General features: G+C 35.3%; 1 protein-coding gene across 1 annotated transcript in view; it reads right to left on the bottom strand.

Moving 5' to 3' along the window:
- Nucleotides 1–5,683, bottom strand: part of oxr1a (oxidation resistance 1a) — a 150,564-nt gene extending 144,881 nt beyond the window's left edge. The window contains exon 1 of the mRNA XM_087805345.1: nucleotides 5,611–5,683. The gene's annotated coding sequence lies outside the window, so the exon portion shown is untranslated. The remainder of the gene's footprint in view (nucleotides 1–5,610) is intronic.
- Nucleotides 5,684–15,736: the final 10,053 nt, after the last annotated feature.

The raw sequence follows: 15,736 nt of genomic DNA, 5'->3' as shown, positions 1-15,736 counted from the left end.
ATACAGTCGACAGCAACTTTTAAAGATGATGTTTGGACATATTTTTGGTTTCTAAACAAATGAAAGATGTTTAATGACAATATCATGACACGTTTCCTATTCAAACTCTTGCCGATACACAGCCCTATAAACGACGAGTGGGTAACAAGAAGAGAACTGAGGCAAAGGTTTTAAAAGCTCCCTTGAATGGGCCATTTGTAATTCTGCTGAGAGGGTAAGATACTACTCTGTCAACACGGCACCTGCTGCACGGTATTGGGTGTCTTGGGAAGTTCAATGACACTAAAAGGAAGTAACATTAAATAAACAATAACACGACTTGTATATATATTCGACGACAAATGTTTTCGTTTTTTTGGCGTGTCAGGAATGCACTACTTAAGGTCTAAGTCCGGCAGTGAAAAAAAAAGAAAAGCCAGTGTGTCATCGGGTTTTCTTCCGAGTCCTTGTACCTGACAGTTGTGTGTGTGTGTATGTGTGTGTGTGTGTGTCTCCAAGAGTGTGTGCACGTACATTAATCAATGTACAGAAATAGACCAGATATTTGCAGCTGTTAAAACGCCACATGACTTCAGAGGATTTAGCAAATTAATCCGACAGATACCATAATTCTGCTGTGGCCATCTTGATAAAAATAAATAAACAAATGTATCCATCAGGGTTTAACAGCCTCAAAAGCAGGAAAGTACAGTTTGATAAAACTCCCCGTCGGCCGCACATAATCACACGTCTTAATAAGACGCTAACAAATTTAATTTGTTTCTCTTTAAACGTCGTATATGCCACTCCAACACAGCGAGTCCGGCTCATCGACATGAATCTCTACGTGGTAATCAATTGGTAACAGTCGACGACCACTAGTGTACAGGCCGGTGCCGTGGATTAATGCAAGCCAGCGAGACCTGTGCATAATTCCATCAGCTCAACCATCAGTCAAGGTGTGGCAGCGTTGATGCGAACGTACGCCAACAGCGTCATATCCAGACTGCAGGATAACTAATTGGGTTTGTGTGGATTTAGTTCCTTTTCCTTTGTAGGTTCAACACATGAAGATTCCAAAGCTGCAAGCTGAGAGATCCAGGGTACGTCGACAGAGATGAGCAGAGACAAAAAGGCGGGATTAACTTGAATGTGGTAAACAAGCTTTAGCTTCTAAACGTGCCCGAGTTTAGAGCTTATGTGGCTCAAAGTACTAGTACACAGCCAAACATTCTCGTCGAGAGGAAATCTGCTCCTGAAAAGTTGGATCAAGAAGCTCAATGTTAAGATATAAATATCATAGATTTATGCACTCATGATGACTAAACCATTATACGTATATATATATATATATATATATATATATGTCACAGTCCAGATTGGAATTGCAATCTGATTCCTATCTTTATCATAGATGTATGCACTCATGACGAGTAAACCATTATAAGTATATATATATATATATATATATATATATATATATATAGATATGTCACAGTCCAGATTGGAATTGCAATCTGATTCCTATCTTTATCATAGATTTATGCACTCATGACGAGTAAACCATTATAAGTATATATATATATATATATCACAGTACAGATTGCAATCCTGCTACTGAACTGGGATCTTAGTATTGATATGGGTTAGGGTTAGGGTTTGAACCAGAATTTCTCCCATTAGAATTGGAGATTGTCCTGGTAGAATTCCCATTTGTTCTAGGACAGATTTGAATTCCGATATTCAGATCCCAGTTCAGTAGTAGGATTCCAATCTCTACTAGTACAGATTGGAATTCCAATCTGTACTAGTAGGATTCCAGATCCTACAGGATTCCAATCTGAACTCTGACATATATATATACAGTATATATACACAGTATATATACACACATGTCATATATGACACATATGTCATGTATATATTGAATAATGGACTTTATTTTGTGTTACAGCGGAAATGTACTGGAAAATTGTTGAGAAAAAATGTTAAAAAGAAGGTATCAGTATAGAAGATTTGGGATCTTTTTAGAAAGATGTGAATACTGCAATGGTACTACGCCAGAGTGTCAGTCAAAACCTGTATTATAGGGTCCAACCGAACATAAACTAAAAGTTCTAAGAGTAAAAGTCAACCTCTTATGGCCAAGCTATTGTTCATCCTTAAAAGATATGATTAATCGATAGAATAATCGATAGAACACTTAATCATTGATGGTTTGTTTACACTAAAATGCGAATTCAGGACACTGGCTACGCTTGTCGTTAGGTCAATCAGCTGGGGTGGGTTTAATGTTAGTGGAGAGTCAAAATGGCGAATCATGGGGGCAGTACTGTAGCTTTTTATCTTAATTTTATTTATTTAACACGAATATAACCACACAAATGGCAACAAACAGGAAAGTGCGATACAGTAATCTGACAATATGCTTCGATAAGACATATTCAACTCACGATACAATCCAATTTATTCAGCTCATAATAGGACACAATATACTTGGATACAAAATGTGCCCAAACATCAGCTTTAAAAGCTGCCTGAGTCGACTGTATCCTCTCATCCTCAGTCATCATCAGGATTTCATTGTTCCAGTAGCTGCAAAGGGCGTAATGACGGATGTCATCTAGCGTCTGGAGGTTTCATTGAAAGTCCAAATGAACAAATTCCCAGGGTATTTCCATTTTATTGTAAAACAAAATAAAGTTGTTTTTTTATATACTATACAAAGCCTTAATTAAATATAAATAAATCGAACAAGATCATGATTTGATAACCCATTAAATGTATTTAATAAAAAATAGGGACAAAATTAATACATTGCTGTAAAATATAAATTTAGTATGTGGGGGGAAAAAAATCAAACAATGCTAAATAATAAATATAGATTTTTTTTCCTCACCCTGAGCAACACAGTCCAAATTAAACATAAAATGTTCCTGTAATTCTGTTCACATGATTCAGATTTGATATTTCATATCCAAACAACATAGAGTGAGTGTATTTGTTTTACTTCATTTGCCTATTTAATAGAAAACTAGTTTAAAGGTTAAAATATTCACATATTCATTTATTTTCTATCACCGATTCTCCAAAGAGGTCATCACCAGTCACCTAGACACACAAACACAAGGAAAATGAACACAGAAATGTTGCCTTATGTTGAAAATGAACCCACAACCTTCTTGCCAGAGACAATTTCGCAGAAACCCTGACATCAGCACCATCCCTCCATGTCTCTGGTCAAGCATCAACACAACATGCTGACCTGGACTCTACGTACATGTTTTATTAAGATGTATAAACAGGAGATTATGAGGAAAATGCAGAAGCTTCCCAGAAGGAGACGACTCCCTCGGAACCTTATGGGGCCTATACCTTGTTATGCAATACTCTAATAGGCTTATCTACATGCCTCACCGCGGGGGCAGTTTGCATCGTACTCTGATGACTCAGTTCATTAATAAGTCTCCCTTCGCCAAAGCTCTCTAGAGGCCGAGCTGCAAACAATGCAATAGAATCCGTGTACTTGCTTCTGTACTTGTAGATCCATTTATAAACGTTGTTTAAAATCAATCAATCAATTAAAATCAATGTTAAATCAATGACATCGGTTCATATCCCAACCATCGACAAAATACATTTGAGAATTATTAACCCAATGTATTAATAAGTGGCAGATATTCAGAAAATATACAATAAAAGAAGATGCGAAAAACATTTTTATACGTTTTTTTTGTATATATTATTAGGTCATTTAGGCCACGCAATATTTTAACATATTTTAAAAGCAACCACAAATAATTTTTTGGCTTGTAAAGGCAAATAAATACACGACTTAAAGAAAATACAAATTTTAATCCAATTACATATTTAAATATGAGAGGTCATAATAATTTAGAGGTAGAGTATAAGAAGAACTATGGCATATACATCAAATATTTAGAAATAAGTCAAATAAATTAAAGCACAATATAGTAAACATGCATGTTGACAAAAAAAAAAGAAGGAGTAACCTATCAAAAGAAAATCTGTATTTGTTTCACGATACAATATATTGCAATATATATACTGGGTGCAAGGATATATTTGCAGTATTGTCCGAGTACTTGACTCTGGTGTTGCAGAATTAACAGACCACATGACTCTTGATGAAGTGGTAACAGATTTGTGGTAACCAGCTCTTTTGTTTTGGAATCAAAATATGTCCACTGTATCCTCTCGTCCTCAGTCGTAGCGAGAGTCTTTTAAATTCTAGCTTTTAAAGTTTCTTAACCTGGATCTAAAGGCATTTATTTGGGTCAAATTTTTGGGTCATTTATTTTCCCCAGAGATTTTCTTTCCTATGAAGGTGTCGCAAATATGGACGTTTAGTATCTAGAATCTGGTGATACCTTATCATGATACAATACAGTGTATTGTGATACTGTAGGAACAAGGATATATTTGTGGTATTGTCCGAGTACTTGACTCTGGTGTTGTAGTATTTACAGACCACATGACTCTTGACAAAGTCGTAACTGCTTTCATTTGTTTCGGACTCAAAATTGTCCAAACATCAGCTTTTTAAAGCTGCTAGAGTCGACTGTATCCTCTCGTCCCCAGTTATCGCCGGGATCTCGCAGGATTTCACTGTTCCTCTAGCTGCGTAATCTCATGGTTAAATTGCAATACATAAAAACAAACACAGAGAATATATCATAATTTTTTTTAAATAAAAATCGAATTACTTTATTTTACACACAATTAATAGACTTTAGAGGTAAAAAGGTGGGATTTAATGACCAAAAATTACAAGAATTTAAATGCTTTGAAAAACAAAACAATTTTTACGAGCGATCAAGTAACGTGAACAATAATAATGCCATATATTGCCGTATTAATATTTTCTAACATCACTAAAATGTATCTGGAAGTTTTTCCTTCCTTCCTTTTCTTCACAATCACACTCCCTCCATCACATCCCTATATATCCGAGTGGACTCACACTCATGAGCTCCTTTTAGTTTTCCTCTACAGTTATCACAGACATCATCTATTCCTCACCGACAAACAAAAAGCAATTTATTGTTTTATCTATAAAAAGTCCACACACTCATCCGTTTCTCTGTAACCAGCTGTCGAATCACTTCTAATACCATCCAGATCAATCCTTTTTCCAGCTTCAAACACAACAAACTGAGAAAAGTTGCTTTAAATGTAGGTCAGTGGAAGAACATACATTTGTTCCTATTCATTTTCTTCTACATACATGCATCTGTAATTAAACATTGACTATTAAAAAAAAGAGCTAATAAAAAGGTAAATACAGGAAGTGACATCAGTCTCACCTGCGCTCTTTTAAAAAAAAAGTCATTTTTGTTCTTGTTGTTTTCAACTTAACTAGAGTTTGACATATTGAAGCTTCAAAACTAAAGTTGAATGACAGTCTGAGGTGACAGAGACCCTTCTAACCTGGACCATCTGAGATCATCAGCATCACTATCCTCCTCCTCTTCCTCCTCCTCTTCCTCCTCCTCTTCCTCCTCTAACAGCTGCTGGAAACACAGCACTTTACAAACATTCAAACCTATAGAAAACTAACCCGTTCTCCGGCCGGTGTCGACGAACAATGCGGCGCAAAAAGGTACTTACTTTTTATTTTATTTTAGGCAGACATGAGGCGGGCAGGAGGACGAACACGGAGGGTCTGGTGCTGGAGAGTGTCTCCCATCAGTCGAGCATCATCTGTGCGGTTTGAACGCAGGCAGACATGCGGAGTCATTTGACCTTCTCCCAGTGGAATGTACCATCACGCTGGCGAGGGTAGGGGGGGGAGACGCGAACCGTACCATGTTCAGAAACACTACAAAACGAGGGGGTAAATCCAATAAAAGAGAGCTATGTGATGGGGAACAAAAATGTTTGACTGAATTAATAAAGAAAACTCAAATAAAAGGTAATTTATAAATGGTTTAGTCACTTATTGAATGATAATTCGATTTTCTTTTACTATTTTTTGTGAGCATTGAAGTATTTTTTGAATCATTGAATTCAATAATTTATATAGTTATCTAGGTGTTCCGTAAACAAATGTGTTTGAAAAAACAAAAGTTAATCGTTTAATTTGTTTTTATTGAATTCAATAAAAGATTAGAAGGTTTAATTATTTTTCTTCCATCATTTAATATAAAATGAATTATTTTAGTTTTAAATTCTAAAAATTCAACATTGTTTAAGGCTACGCCTTTAAAAATGAATTGTAAAAAAATGTTGGTATAATAATTCCTCAATGATTGATGGAAAGTTAGATCAAGTATCTAGATTTGCTTTTGTCTGCTGGACCTATTATACCAACATATATTTAAATGAATTGAAAAGACTATGAATTTAAAAAATATTGAATTTAAGAAAAGTTTTTATTTTATCTATGCACTTATTTAAAATAAATTATTCAACCTTAAACATACAAATTAATGAATACAATTATTCAATAAAAATAAAGGTAACAATCAACATTGAAATCATTGAATTTAATAATTCGAAAAAAAATTAAAATCAAAAACATTTCAATAAAAATAAATTGAGGTTTCAGCATTTAAAATATATAAATATATAACCATTCAATATTCTGATGGCACTCATACACTTCCATAGAAATATCATTGAGTAATAATTCCATTAGTGGGTCCGTCGTCAACAAATTCTTCTACAATTATACCTAAGTTTGTTTATTTATGTCATTTATGTCATTAATGCTTTTTATTTATGCATTGTCTCTAAAGGTAAAACACTTAAAACCTTTGCAATACTAGGATACTTGTTGATACTTGACCTTGTTTAAAAAATGTAAGTAAGTTTATTATTTTTAAGTCATGTTTATTATAACCCGATATTATCAGTATGCACCATGCAACAGTAGAAATGGAACTGCACACAATTTTCTTCTGTAAATAATAAAAGTGAATAGAAAGGAGCAGTTATTTTGGACTAACAAGTCTTCCCCTCTTTTAATTGAGCAGCTGGGGACAAAGAGACTTATCCTCTCAGAGAAAACACAGGTTTAGAGCCATCTATCTGTAGAGTATTTTATTAAGTAGCAGTACTCTTCATGGGTTCTGTGTGGTCCTATCGTGACCCGGCAGGAGACGTAACTCCGGGCCGACAGGACCTGGTGCCCACAGACTTGGAAACTGCATATATCAAGTTTAAATTAAGACTTGTTACTTTATTGATCGATGGTGCTCTTCACTTGTGAGGGGCTGAAATCAATGGACGCCGCATGGAGTCTGAAGACAGATGCCCGTGAAGCCGAACCCCTCATGAAAGCCCCAGAGCGCGCTCATAAATAAGTGAGGAGACGTTGCATTTCCCAATCTTGGTCTTGGCAACAAATCTAAGAACGGCCCCCAAATGTACCTGCAGGTGTCATCACTTTATCGAGTCATATCAATAGATGGTAAGAGATCATGGAAGTAGACGTAAACCGATGATATTTTTACGGCTTTTCTTTTTTTTTGTTTGGAATCAAAATATGTCCAAACATCAACTTTAAAAACTGCTGGAGTCCACTGTATCCTCTTGTCCTCAGTCGTAGCGAGTCTTTTAAAGTCTAGCGTTTAAAGTTTCTTAACCTGGATCTAAAGGCATTTTTCTGGGTCTAAATTTATTTTTTCTTTTACACCCTCAGTGCAAAACTCTTTCAAACCACTTATCTGAAACATGCAAAGTTGTTTTCTTTTGCTTAGATAAAACACAAATCTGGATCTATAACGTTCATTGAGTGAAGAAAACAGAGGGTTACAAATGGGTATTTTATTTTAAATCGGCTTTAATCAAAGACACCACATACAACATATTTTAATGGACCAAATGAGATATCTTATTTTAATTTATATTCTTCTCACTTTACTACCTCTAACAATAAGGACTTGTTTTTTTTCCTGGCGTCCGTCTATCTCACAAGCAAAGTACTGGTTTAGACTTTATTTCAGATTCGTTTTTTCACAGTGGTTGTGCTCCAGCTCACTAAAAACTAATCTGTGAAAACCCAATGATCTGCTTGGGTATATTATTTGTGACTCCACTTGTAGATCTGTTTAAATCTTTAAATTCCCTCTGAAAGACTCGATGAAGGAAAACAAAACCTGTCTCCGTTAGTAGATTGTCCACATAGGGTTGGTTAGTTTCAGTTTCTTTGTTTTGTAATCCATCCAATGTCTTTTGTCGTCTGCCAAGCGACGTAAATTAGCATAACTGCTATAATCTGGCATATTTACATCCTCAATCTTTCAAGATGTTCATGCATTGTCCTTATCAAATGAATAGATAAATCTTAAACATTTGTGTTGCATCTTGGTCGAATAAGAGAATATGTACCTCAATGTGATGTTCCACGTGTTCACACTCACAGCCTTTCAATGCATTTTATTTTGTCTTATGTCCCTTATCAGCATTTTCCTTCAAGGACTCTTGTGTCAGTTGCATTTGAATGACTTTATTTGAATTGATTTCTGGTTTAAACTAGATATATATTTAAAGTCGCATCTTCGGATCATTGCCAAATTGTTAATTAATCAAGGTTGACCAGTTTAATACACTTTAACTTGAAATCCCCTTTTATAACTCATACCAAATCCCACTTATTGTAACGGGTGGAAAGTCTGTGGACCCAGACGCGGAAACGGTTAAATACACAAGAGCAAATCCAAAAGTCACAGTGTGTAATAGATCAAATAACATAAAAAATATAGATCCAAAACAGGCTCAAACTCGGGCAAAAAAAAAACAAGATCCCAAAAACAGACAACAGGCGACAGGGGCACAGCAGGAGGGAAGTCAGACTGGCAGACTCAAAGAAAAACTGAAAAGATTGTTCCCGACATTGTCGGCGTTTTCTGTTAAGAAACTTCCAATAATACAGAGTTCAAGGAGAGATCAACGTTGAAGCCAAATCTAGATGTTGGATCCTGATTTAAAGACTCCATCACCAGACTCCACCTTTGTGTAAGAGTAACGGTTATGTCTGGATATCAACAGGTAAATGTACTTAATGTTATGAAAACTAAATATGTTTATTAAGTGTGTTTCTTTGCACTAGACATTGTTTCTGCTTCTGCAACCTTGGAGTGGAAATGTGCAATGACACAAAACGTCATCTTCTTGTAAAAATCGGTATTGAAAAAGTAAGTAAGTATCTAATATTTATTGAGCGCTTTTCCAGACCAGGGTCAAAAAGCGCTTAAACTATCAAAACAATACTCAATAAAATATATACTTAAAAGGTCAAGATAACACTGAGACAATTTTAAAGTTTGATCCTGAAAGAAACTGGCAGCCAGTGAAGAGTTTTAAAGATCGGGGAAATGTGAGTTCTTCTACTAGAGCTGCTCAGAATTCTCGCTGCAGAGTTTTGTATTAACTGCAGGCGAGACACTAAAACAAACTGTTACAATAGTCTAAACGAGAAGACACAAATTCATGGATTATAAGCTCCAGATCATGTTGTGACAACATTTGCCTAAGTTTAGAGATTTTTCTCAGTTGAAGGAAACAGTTTCTGGTCAGTTTTATGCAGTGTTTCACTAGAGACATGTCTTTGTGGAATACAACACCCACATTTTTAAGGCTCACCCAAGTACTGACTCAACCCTGGAACCTTATCGTCAGGCGCAATAACCAGAGTTTCAGTTTACAATAGTGTACCTTTTTGTCTACGGCAGTCGTGCCAATTACAAACTCAACCTTTATTGAAAATACTTGCTGGGATTCTGTCAGAAATATCTACAACTTCTGCTCGTGACAATATTGTCCCACAGGGAAAAAAAAAGGCGGATTATGTGATACATTCTTACAACTTTGTGACACAATACTGAAGAAAGAGTGGGAATGTAGCAATCAAACGTAGCAAAACACCGTCCTCGTCTCCTTCATCCAGGATCTAGTAGAAAATATAAAAATACCAATTAAAATATATATTTTAATCTATTACCAGAAGATTCTCTTCGGAAGATGTTCTGCAGTTTTTTTTTAAATTGTAAAAAATGTAAACTCAAAGGTTAAAACAGTATGGATCTCTTTCTTCTTTAATCAACTTTGCACACATAGATTAGTTTGAATACCAAATACACATTGATGTGAATAAATTGTTGTTCATTTAATTATGCAGTACAATTTAATAAGAGTGCTAGTGTTTTTGTTTTGTGATTCTTTATTTATTTTATGAATTTCATTTTATTTATGAATATGGCATGTTGTTTCCGCCGTGCAATATTGTTTTTTCTCTGATCCATTTTATTGTTTACTATGTTATTGAATTTGCACAAAGTACCTTTTATGAAGAAACTTGATTAATTGTTGTCAACCATTTATAGAGATATGTTTTTTCCATGTTTGTTGTTTATTCCCCTCCCGGGGGAAGGGGGGGCGTTTCCAATATAAACATTGCTGTGCAATGTTTTGTCCTATAAACCTGAATTTAACAAAGCGTGAGGGAAATAACATTTCTGGTTGCTTTTACTGCATTTGAGAGACGTTTGTTATTTTCCCTTGTATTGATGAACATCTTTATTAATCTCATATGACCTCTGAAATTCACAGCTTAACTCTTGTAGCCGGGAATATTTAAACACCTTATTTAGATTGAATAAACTCACAGAAACATGTTTTTTGAGATATAATCTGCAGTAGTATTTGATGATTGCCTTCGGTGTACCCTCTGGAGAAATGTCAACCTGTGACAAAAGCGATAAGGCAAACAGGAAATGGCTTTTTATGGCACGCTATCTCTCGCTGTAGATAGGGTTTGACGTCTCAGTCTTCTGTTGGCCTGTTAGTGTTTTGAAATGAGGTTCGTCATTAAGGTAATCCGTTGTCGCGTCTTCACGGCAGACCAGACAAAGTGGTGGAGGCGCGGCGAGTTATCGCTTTTTAATAAAAAGCCGTCGCATCTGATGTGCCCTTTTCTTCTCAGATTAATTTCTCTTTTGAATGCTGGTGACAAAAACAACACCTCATAAAAAAAAAAGTATTCCGCCTCCAGACATGGCACAAACATAGGGAAGGTGTCAAGGTGACCCGACACTAATGGAGCGCCTCTTCACGTGGTGTGCAGCGGGACCGTGAGGATGCTACGAGTCGCCCCGCAGCGCGATGTTGCTTATTAATTCAAGAATCAACATCTACAAAGCAGTGGATTGCAAAGAACACACTCTTCTTTTCTGCAGGCTGTAGAAGTAAATTAGACATGTAGCCCCGATAAACATGTGACCTTTCTTTTTTCCCCATGTACCGTGTTGAGCTGTTATGCTTAGTAGGTTAGGTAATGATGGTTAACAATGGGGTAACATTTACGCCTGAGTGAAAAGCGTTGGCCAACTTTGCATACATGAGTTTTATGTGCTAGTTCAAATCCTGCCAGAACCTGAGGCCTTTTTTGTCTTTTTTTTTTTTTTTAGTTAGTTTCTGGGTACCAAGGTTTCCATCCTGTCAAAAAAACATAGTGCTTAGTTGATGACTGAAAATATCAGGCGTCTATTGTCTGATTGTGATCTAATAGTATATTTCAAAAGGCAGTTTGCTCATAGTAGTTTAAAGTAATACCTCAAAATTCTAAATTCAACAATTATCTACTCACTCTCATTTGGAATAAAGGTTGGTTGAGTCATTTTTAGAGTTATAGGCAAAAATGTAAGTTCGTTTTAATGTAGTGACCAATGCCGAGTTGTTTTCGTCTTTACCTTTGGATGTTTTTTAGTGTCTCTAAGCAAATACCTCCATACTGCTTGCCTGTATCATCCATCTTGTATTGAAGCCTCGACATGAGGAATTTCTCCTGGAAAACTTAAAAAAATCAATAATTCAAGTTCGTTTGTAGCAGTACCATAACAGTCAACATGCTACACAGACAGGAAGTACTCTCTGTAAACATCGCAAGCGCTTCCAGTCGACTGAATAAACTGTCATTTGGACATACATTTTTGTCTATAACTCTAAAAAGAAAGGATTACTCTGAAAGTCGACATGAGGGTGAGGAAAAATTGGTATATTTAAAAGGTATAGTTCACCTAAATTTCACTCATAATAATAGATCAGCATGTCCAAAATCTGTTCAATTTACGCCGGTATCAGCACCGAAGCCATGTCACCCTCCTACTGCTGGCTGAAAAGGCCCTCCATTTGAGTGGTAGTGACACAACTTCCGTTTACAACGTCAACGTCACTAAGATGGCGGCCGTTTAATTTAGAAAGTGTCCATCGATCCATTCTCAGTTTTGTGGGCGTTTTATTACGACAATTTAGTGTGTATGGAGTACTACATTTTCGCATACTTAGAATTGAAACACACTTATGCACTAAAAATACTAAGTTTAAGTACGCAAGTATGCGATTTAAGACACAGCTCTGGTGCCTCTGTCACAAACTTTTTAAACCAGTAAATGTAAAATATATATTTTTATTTCATTCTAGATTTAACACTAGCATTTCATGACATGAAGATCTCATGAGACCAAAAAAAGTAAAGGTGCTACTTTATATGTACTGAAATGTTTCCCGTCATTAAATGTTGTCCTCTTCGGGAAAAAAGTTTGAACATCTCCAGAACATGTGGTACATTTAGTTCCCAAAGGTAAAGAAGGGAAATTATCTATTAACGTTTTATGGAATTTCTAATCCTATCTCCACGCTATTATTTTTTCAAAGTTCTTTTTTTAATTTTCTATAACCACTATGATCAGTATTGTTAGTTATTAATAATATGTGATTGTTTACCAACTATCAACCTTGTGAAGAAAACAGCAAGTACTACAGGGAATTCAAACATCTTTTTAAAAGACAATCTTCTTTGAACAAGGTCCGGATGCATCTGATATATTGGTGTTTTGAAGGACTTGTTCTGCTTCCCTATTCATCACCACACATGCATCACACTGGCTGCTAAGCCATCGACAGCACTTACTTGGATTTTCCTTGAGCTTCTATACATGGAATGTTTTGACCTCTCAATTCCCCAGATGCATTTCCCAGCTCTTTTTTTTTTTTAACCCTGCCGTTGTGCATCTGTAGCTGGGATCTCGACCTTTCCTGTCTGTCTGTTTAAATTAAGATATATGTCTCCTGTGTACATGCCACGGCTCTATAGGGTTAGATTGCTATTTACTCTGGTGACTTACAAGAGAAGTGGTGTGGACCCCCCAAAAAACCCTGGAATTGTGGGATATCTAGATGGATCACACCTGTTTCAAGTCCTGAAAACTGCTATTGTGGCATCATATTAATAAATAAAACAAATTTAACCTTTGAAATAACCATTTTATCTGTAAGTGATACAGATCCGTTTTTTTCTTTTGTTTTAACTTCACAACGTTTAATACATTTCTCCCAAATTCCACCTGTATGACGTTATGGGTGGAATCTGGAGAAAATTAAAATTTTTAAAACAGAAAGAAAAATTGCTTGACAAGTAATTTTGGTGACATATCTAATAGATGATTTATTATTGAATTTTATTATTTGAAAAAATATATGGTTAAAGTTCATTCTCGTTTTCTGGCTCATTAATAAATAACTAGAAAAGCACTAAGAGAGCGCAGACTTCTATAAAGTCAAAGAGGTTATTCTTTGGTAGGCATTTATTTATGTCTCTTTGCTAAAAAAAAAAGAAAGTAAAGAACCAATTCAAACCATGAAAAGGTTCAGGATATATAATATGAATATCGATAATGAGAAGAGCAACATGATTACATTTTGGTAAAGGTCTGATTGTTAATAGGAAGTCTTATCAGAACTCACAAAAGATCACAATCATATCACAAAATTAAATCAAATTGCATATTCATGATGTGTCACTAATGTTAATTTAAAAGTGTTGCTAGCAGATGTTGCTAAAGGTAATTACCTCAGGGATACAACAATTTAAATATCGCCGGTGGTTTGTGCTTTAATCCTGGTGATGGTGGATTGAATTAAGACGTTACAATTATAACTTTGCAAAGAGACTCCGCACTTCTTGAATCAAGGATGTTGAAATGAATTCAGTGTTTTTATGAAAAATCCTTTGAAATGATAGAGGAAGGCATTTGAAATATTTCATAATGCAATTAAGATGAGCACAGATGAGATAAGATGTTTAAAAAATAAAATAAAAATTCCCACTGTTATTTTTATTACATTTGTTTACATATGAATCAATACAAAACAAATAAAACAATACAAAACAAAATGTTTTCAGAATTCAAGATATGGGTAACTACAATATACTGTATATTAAAATTAAACAACAAACTACAATAATAATGATAAATAAAGAACAAACAGGAATACTTGTTTCCCTTTACATGGACATAAAAATCCAAAGTTTTGTAATGATTTAGTTTTTTGCTACAAGTGATGCTGATTGGGGAAATGTGAGTTCTCCTACTAGAGCAAGTCAGAATTCTCGCTGCAGTTTTTGTATTAACTGCAGGTGAGACAGATCCTTCTTGTTTAAACACGTAAATAAACTGTTACAATAGTCTTGGACTCCTGTGTTTTTCTTACCTGTCTCGGCCTTTTAAAGTATATATTTTAACGGTGTATTGTTTTTGATTGTTTAAGCGCTTTGTGAACCTGGTCTAGAAAAGAGCTTTACAAATAACTATTAGTTACTTACATCTAAGGATCTCATTACCTCCTAGGTGTAGGTAATAGTAAGCAATACGATATTCTGAATAACCTAGAAGCAACTTAGCTTAGAAGGAAAACAGTGTCGACTGTGGTAAAAATATTTTCTCCAAAAGCCTCAGAAGGTCATGTGTGACAATGTCAACGTTTGATGTGGAGCTTTGTCAACAATCAAAGATGTGTAAATCCCTGAACGCCGCTCTGGTAATCCTCGGGACAAACTACCAAGCTGCAAAAAAAATAAATAGGATATGATACATCTTCCAGTGGTTCTCTCGCCACGGTAAACCCTGTTATCAACTGCTGATCTTCACTTGTTTTCTCTGATCTGCCAGATGTCCCCACAAATGTAAAATAAAAAAGATTTGGAGGTGCCAAGCGAACATTATTCACACACTGTTGAGTGAAGCCGTCGTCTGATGAGACCATCATTCTCTCTGTTCTAATTATGTGGAGCTGGAACAGGAGCGAGAGAATGCGAAGACGCTGCATCATTAGCTTTAATCAAGTGAGGATACCCTGAAACAAAACAACACAGTCCAGCCTGACGGTGAGTCAATACCTGACATTCATCATTTTGGGCCGGCAAGCTGGTTTTAATTACTGCACTGGCCACTTTTAAAATGTAAAAAACCAACATGAGGACAAAGTTTCAGAAGAACCACTGGAAACTTATGGAATTTGCTGATTTTGAATTCTACACAATAATTTCTATGACTTAATTAACACAAATGTTATGTATTCCTTTCTGTAAGTAAAACGCAAACATAATTGGTTTATTGTTATAGTAATGACCCCAGAATATTTTGAACGTGTGTGCACCACAAACCTTTATGAAAAATAAAAAAATCGAGTCCAGTGAAAGTACAAGAATGAAATGTGCATAAATAACTAATAACAAATGGCACAGCCTTGTGTCATCTTTTCAGATTACTTGTAATGGTTTATTTATAATGCAGATTCGAGCAAAAATACGAGTATATAAAGTAATATTTGTAATTTTTTTAATTGAGTTTAATTCTACTAAATTGTCGGGAAGACGCTCTGGAAATAAACGCATGCCTGGTGGAATATAGGGACATCTACTGGTCAATGACTGCATTACTATTAAAAAAAAACC

Source organism: Callionymus lyra, chromosome 13 (assembly GCF_982586985.1).
Source record: "Callionymus lyra chromosome 13, fCalLyr1.hap1.1, whole genome shotgun sequence".
Taxonomy (NCBI): Eukaryota; Metazoa; Chordata; class Actinopteri; order Syngnathiformes; family Callionymidae; genus Callionymus; species Callionymus lyra.
Note: the sequence above shows the minus strand (reverse complement) of the source record. Positions and strands in the feature narration are given on the sequence as shown.